Source organism: Conger conger, chromosome 7 (genome assembly GCF_963514075.1).
Source record: "Conger conger chromosome 7, fConCon1.1, whole genome shotgun sequence".
In the NCBI taxonomy this organism is placed as follows: Eukaryota; Metazoa; Chordata; class Actinopteri; order Anguilliformes; family Congridae; genus Conger; species Conger conger.
Genome location: NC_083766.1, coordinates 62,643,378 through 62,650,877, shown reverse-complemented (window position 1 = coordinate 62,650,877; position 7,500 = coordinate 62,643,378). Strand labels below are relative to the sequence as shown.

The 7,500-nt window shown below is 45.3% G+C and overlaps 1 protein-coding gene across 1 annotated transcript in view; it reads left to right on the top strand.

The window, feature by feature from the left end:
* Nucleotides 1-353, top strand: part of LOC133133594 (septin-5-like) — an 18,740-nt gene extending 18,387 nt beyond the window's left edge. Inside the window, exon 15 of the mRNA XM_061249695.1 lies at nt 1-353. This exon is cut by the window's left edge and continues 488 nt beyond it. The gene's annotated coding sequence lies outside the window, so the exon portion shown is untranslated.
* The last annotated feature ends 7,147 nt before the right edge of the window (nt 354-7,500 follow it).

Here is a 7,500-nt window from a genome sequence, read left to right as displayed (position 1 = left end):
GGCTGCCCCAGTCATGTACCTTAGCCACTAGGCTACAGGCTGCCCCATATTTACGCTGTGAGTCTGTCAGCATCTGAAATTCTGTGGGGAAAAAAACAACACATTTCATCAACACTGGCCCTCAAACCTGCCCTGCTTCTCTTCAGTTTTACTCTTAATAACGCTTAATAACTCTTAATAACTCTTAATAACTCTCATGTGTCTGCATTCCACACTGGTGTCACACTTATTCACTGGATTTGTTTTTCTACAATGTCATGTCTGATATTTAAACTTTTTTCTTAAATATACAAATACTACTGAAGATGTATTTAGTACTTTGTTTGTAATGCTGTATAACATTTCAGATTTTTTTTCTTGGGTCTAGAGGAATTCAGACAGTATTCAGACATAAAATAGTCTAAAGAACCTGAAGTCAGTGCTTTGTTTTGTGTGTGTATGTGTGTGTGTGGGAGGGGATGCACATGAGTGTGTGTGTGTGTGTGAGTGTGAGTGTGTGTGTGTGTGTGTGTGTGAGAGTGTGTGAGTGTGTGTGAGTGTGTGTATGTGTGTGTGAGTGTGTGTGTGTGTGGGAGGGGATGCACATGAGTGTGTGTGTGTGTGTGTGTGTGTGTGTGTGAGTGTGTGTGAGTGTGAGTGTGTGTGTGTGTGTGTGTGTGTGTGTGAGTGAGAGACATGCAGATTTGTGCTCCATCACCAATGTTCATCTGTTTTTGACTTTCATTAATTACTGAATTCATTAAACAAATGTAACGATCTAAAAGATTTTCTCCAGTCCAGAGGAGGTGTTCTCTGCGCAAAAGGACAGCTCTTAATCTAAATTAATTTCGATTAAAAATGATATATATATATATTTTACCCCAGTTTTGCCCTCTGAAACTCACCTGGCCTACATGATTTGATTCCCTGTAATGGACTGAATTTAATCTGCTGTCAGTTGTGACCATGTGCAAAACTAGAGGTGTTCATCCCCTCCCCCTCCCCAGTATGTTTATCCATCCCTAATTACACCCAGCACAACACAAGGCAAAAAATAAAATCTAACGAAATCCAGTTACCCAACATTCAGTCACAAAAATCCCTGAAATTCCAGCAAATGGCCACTAGAGGGCCTCACACGCCGTGGTTGGATCTCACGTCAAACACTCGTACTTTGCTCTCCTGGGCCATTAGTATGATACCGTTGCTATGTCACGGAAATATTATCTGATTAATCCACAAATTGTTTGGTCATTTTATGAAATAATTCATATCATGTTGCGCTAGGCTGGATCACGGGGAAGAGGTCCGGGAATTGCAAGAGTATAAGAAGAGAATAAGAAAAACTGTCCACAATGGACTACCACAACTGTAGCTGAACTGGAAAACAGGGCGAAGGTATCAGGTGCTAAGTTCAAAGGTCATTTCTGGCCAGAGCTCCTGCCAATGGAGCACACAGCAGAACAGGTAGACGCCTCGCAGAAATGCTTTAAATAAAATAAAAGGCGACCCTGCCTGTTCCCACAGTCCCTCCGAAAGAGAACTTTACCTGCGCAAAGGTGCACACTGTCGAGTCAGCTGCACAAACACAGCACTATAAATCATTTCTGAGTTTAAATCCAGGCCCACTTTTATGAACGGGGACGTGTGACTGAATGAGTGCGCTCCGTTTAAAAACGTGTTATGCAACTTCAGCCAGACCCAACCCAAGTTAGAATTTTTTTTTTTTTAGTTTTGGCAAGCTTGCAGGCCTGGAATGCCACGGAACTGGCAGTGGGTCACAGGGAAAACGCGTCGCAGATAAAAGACGGAGGAACAGGGTGAATGCGTTTGGTCTGTAATTCCTTTTAGAGTTATTACTTTATAACTTAATATTACTTTTTAAGTTATCCAAAAGAATGCAATGTTTGCGACACTCCTGTTTTACCTGATCTTGGCTGGCAGGCATTATGGGAAATTTAATAGAAAATGGACTGCATCTATAGTCGTGTTAAAAAAATAGCAGTACAACATCAGTAATCTGATGAACCATTGTTGTTAGTAGTAGTGATATTTCTGCATGGCAAAAAAATGTACTTGTAGATGTAGTAGAGTAATAGAAAAACAACAGACCCAACTGTCATGACATGCACGCTGCTTGTTCTGAGTAATTGACTCATTCATTGAAAGGGGCGTGTTCAAAATAATAGCAGTGTGGAGTTTAATTAGAGAATTCACTCATTCTGTGAAAAAAAACTGGTGTCATTAATTGTCCTTTCTTAAGGAAGAAGGGAAGCAAATGTTTCACACATTGTTATAAAATATATTTCCTTCTGAATTGCTCAGTAAAATGGGCCGTTCCAAACATTGCTCGGAGTAACAACGTCATTTGATTAAAAGGTTGATTGGAGAGAGGAAAACATAAAGAAGTGCAGCAAATTATAGGATGCTCAGCTAAAATGCTCTCAAATGCTTTAAAATGGCAACAAAAACCCAAAATACACTGAAGAAAATGAACAACTACTGTTAAAACAGATTGCAGAATAGTCAGAATGGCAAAGATTCAGCCATTCATCAGCTCCAGAAATTCCAGAAATGACCTGTAAGTGCTGTTACAGTCAGAAGACATTTGATCAAAGCTAAGCTATCAGCAAGAAGCCCCCGTAAAGCACCATTGTTGAAAAAATGGCATGTGCAGAATCCGTTAAAATTTGCCAAAGAACACATCCATTGGCCCAAAGAGAAATAGCGTAATATTCTGTGGTCTGATGTTCTTTTTGGGTCTAGTGGCCGTCAACAGCACGTCAGACTTTAAGCCACAGTACACTGTGAAGACAGTGAAGCATGGTGGTGCAAAAATCATGGTATGGGGATGTTTTTCGTACTACGGTGTTGGGTTTGTATACCAGGGATCATGGAAACGCCCATTTCAGGGGCGTTTCAACAAGACAACGACCCCAAACAAAGAAGCGAGCAACATCTTGGTTCCAGACAAAAAGGATTGAGGTAATGGAGTGGCCAGCTCAATCCCCTGACCTCAACCCCATTGAAAACTTGTGGGGTGACATTAAAAATGCAGTTTCTGAAGCAAAACCCAAAAAGTCTCAGGAACTGTGGAATGTGGTTTGTTCATCCTGGGCTGAAATACCCGTTTCTAGGTGCCAGAAGTTGGTTGACTCGATGGGACGCAGATGCCCAGCAGTTATCAAAAACAATGGTTATGCAACTAAATATTAGTTAAGTAATTTAAAGTGAAGTTAAATCTTGAGAAATGTCTTCAATTTATACAGTACATGTATATGTACTGTACATGTACAGTATATGTTCGAGTTTGAAGAGAAAAATGTCGACACTGCCATTTTTTTAAAGATTAATATTCCTTTTCTTTGCTTCCTGTAAAAGAATAACGCAGACTTGATAACATTTGTTAATGCTTTGATTTGGAATTGAATGTGTAATGTTTCCACTAAATTTGAAATATGGAACTAAAAGCTATTAAACAATAGTTGCACTTTATACACTTTTTTTTTTAACACACTGCTATTTATTTGAACACAACTGTATATATTGCTTTTATCCAGAGCACTTTAAGGAATGCCCATGCTCACACATGCAAGGCACCGACCGGCTTGTCGGGAGCAATCGGGGGCTTGGCACCAAACTGGCAACCTTCTGACTGCCAGATCTTTGCCAATCTCAGCCCGTTAATTAAAAACTTTAATTTAAAGAACGATCTGCAGCGCTATCACCACATCCTTCACGCTACGTCACCTGAAATGAACTCACACGCCACACCCCCGTTAAACACGTCACCCTCCCGTTAAACACGCCACCCTCCACCCTCCCCGTTAAACACGCCACCCTCCCGTTAAACACACCACCCTCCACCCTCCCCGTTAAACACGCCACCTTGCCCGTTAAACACGCCACCCTCCCGTTAAACACGCCACCCTCCACCCTCCCCGTTAAACACGCCACCCTTCCGTTAAACACACCAACCTCCACCCTCCCCGTTAAACACGCCACCTTGCCCGTTAAACACGCCACCCTCCCGTTAAACACGCCACCCCCCGTTAAAAACGTCACCCTCCCGTTAAACACGCCACCCTCCACCCTCCCCGTTAAACACGCCACCCCCCGTTAAACACACCACCCTCCACCCTCCCCGTTAAACACGCCACCCTCCCGTTAAACACGCCACCCTCCCCGTTAAACACGCCACCCTCCCGTTAAACACGCCACCCCCCCGTTAAACACGCCACCCCCCCGTTAAACACGCCACCCTCCACCCTCCACGTTAAACACGCCACCCTCCCCGTTAAAAACGCCACCCTCCCGTTAAACACGCAACCCCCCCGTTAAACACGCCACCCCCCGTTAAACACGCCACCCCCCCGTTAAACACGCCACCCTCCACCCTCCACGTTAAACACGCCACCCTCCCCGTTAAAAACGCCACCCTCCCGTTAAACACGCAACCCCCCCGTTAAACACGCCACCCCCCGTTAAACACGCCACCCTCCCGTTAAACACGCCACCCCCCCGTTAAACACGCCACCCTCCCGTTAAACACGCCACCCTCCACGTTAAACACGCCACCCTCCCGTTAAACACGCCACCCCCCCGTTAAACACGCCACCCCCCCGTTAAACATGCCACCCTCCACCCTCCACGTTAAACACGCCACCCTCCCGTTAAACACGCAACCCCCCCGTTAAACACGCCACCCTCCCGTTAAACCCGCCACCCTCCCGTTAAACACACCACCTCCCCGTTAAACACACCACCCTCCACCCTCCCGTTAAACACGCCACCTCCCCGTTAAACACGTTCAGCTCTTTTAGCGCGAGCCACTATCTCCCTTCAGAATGTGTGATGTTTAATGTTTAATCAGACACGTGATTGGCTGCCCGCTAGAGGTCAAAGGTTGTAGCAGCAGAAGGAAATTGGCCTGCAATGGCACTTAAACGGTGCTCTGATCCAGAACCACTGACAACGCAAACAGAAGCGCAATGGCCACGTTCACAGAGCAGAAGTACCGCATTAGCCGGATAACTGCGGTGAGTAAAACCGGGAAAACTCCCAAAATCTGGAACACGGACTGACGTGAGAAGAGCGGTTTTACTCAGCACACCCATCCAGCGAACCGACCCCGGTCTCAGGAGCCCCAGCTCAGAGAGGGGGAGAACAGCACTCATCCGCTCCCCTGCTCTAATGTACATGCCTGGGACCCGCAAGGTCGGTGGTTCCAGCCCCGGTGTGGCCACAATAAGATCCGCACAGCTGTTGGGCCCTTGAGCAAGGCCCTTAACCCTGCATTGCCCAAGGGGAAGGATTGTCCCCTGCTTAGTCTAATCAACTGTAAGCCCCTTTTGATAAGAGCGTCAACTAAAATAACAAATACAAATCGAAACTACCCTAATGGGCATTTACCTACACTGAATGAACAGCAGGAAAAACTGACCACATCCCTAACCCTAATCCCAGCCTGAACACGTGTATCTACACGACTTACCTCCAGAAAAATGTATATATTCTGGGCTATCCATAAGCGAACTGCGGCTAACCCTAACCTTGCCTAACACTTACCATATTACTAACCACCATCTCCACCGTATCAGAGCAAGACAAAAAGACTTACCATGTTACTCTAACAATGATCTGTCAGCCACATCAGTACATAAGACAGAAATATGTTTTATAATATTCAGTCAAATATTTTGAAATTGAACAAAGCAAGCAGCTCACACCAGTGTTGCTGTAAAGGTAATAAGATTTATTAAGAATCTTTATTCATTTTGTATCTTTTTTTTTCCTATTATTTATTTTTCTTTAAACATAGTGGACAATTGGATCTAAATGCAGCCCAAAATGTACAGGCGATATATAACTTAAACTTTCTCCATAGGGAAAACACACTATTTTATATATATAATATCAATGTGCAGATTGTTGGGGAGCCCCCAGGGGTTCAGCGTCGTACACGGTCCCAGTTAAACAAACGTCCAAACAAAACAAAAAACTCAAAGAAAATGAAAACAGAAAAAAATAAATCAACATTTAAACAGAATAATCAGCAATCTACATGCAAGAAACAGGCAAGGGTAAAATCTTAAAACACACATTTATACATGGATGTGTGCGTACACATGTCTGTGTCCACACACACACACACACACACACACACATATATATATATATATATATATATATATATATATATATATATAAAACTGACAACTTAATTTCAGACTTTATGCCTTAAAAAAAAAAAAAAAAAAATTTTGAAAAGACCACCCCATATCTCTCATACACACACATGTGCACACACACACGCACACACACACGCACACACACACACACACACACACACGCACGCACACAGGCGCGCACACACACACACGCACAACAGAAGAAACTGCTTTTCTGGCCAGTTTTAAACGAACTGTAAACCGATTGGCTCATCACAGTGCTTTTTCTTTTTTTCTTGTGAGTCACATCTCTCCTACACACAGGCCATGTAAGTACAGAATGGAGACACGGTGCTGCCCCCTGTGGGGTCTGCGTGGTACTGACAGGGGGGGGGCTCACTTTAATGACATTCATGTTAGCCCCTCCCACAGACAGGAACAGTACTACATCACATCATTCTTACAGAACAAAACAAACTCTACGCCACCCGTTTCTCAAAGCTGGTGAACCAGTGAGGGTTAAACACACGCACGCACACACACACACGCGCACACACGCGCACACACGCGCACACACACACACACACACACACACACACACACACACACACACACACACACACACACACACACACACACACAGTGCTGGGATCGAAGTGTGTTATCTTGTACACCAGACAATACCCCACAAACAAACTCAGACATTGACACTCACTCACACACTCGCTTGCTCTCGCACTCTCACACACACACACACACACACACACACACACACACACACACAGAAGCGCAGTTGTCGATGCTGACATTGAGTCTGATTCTAAGGGTGAGCAAATGGAGAACTCCAAAAGCCATCAGCTCACAGTCTTTCCCACAATCCTCTGCAGGTGGGATCAGGCCAGGGGTTAGGGGTTAGGGGTCAGGGGGAGGGCTGACCTGCTACGCTGGTGCAGTACCACCTCCTCTACAGCAGGGGGCGCCACCCGAGTGCAGAGCAGGACGGCTTGCGCGCTGAAAAGATCGGGGGCATCCGAGGCTGCATCCAAAACTGCACACTAGCATACTAGCATACTAGTCCCAGGCTGATTTTCAATGGAACGCAGTGTGGGTAGTATGAATAGTACGTGATTTGGGACACAGCTCACAAGTGGCCCAGACACGTCCCCACCAGAGGAAGCGCCAAGCGGGGCATGTCCAGTGACCTTTGACCCACACTGGGACCGGAATGGCTCATCACACCCTGTTCCCACAAACAGAAACACGACACAGAGCAGATGAAACCTGGGACACTTTCCCTTCCCACCTCCTGTCTCCTCCTTCCTCGCCCGAGGTCCACCGTCTTGAAGGAAAT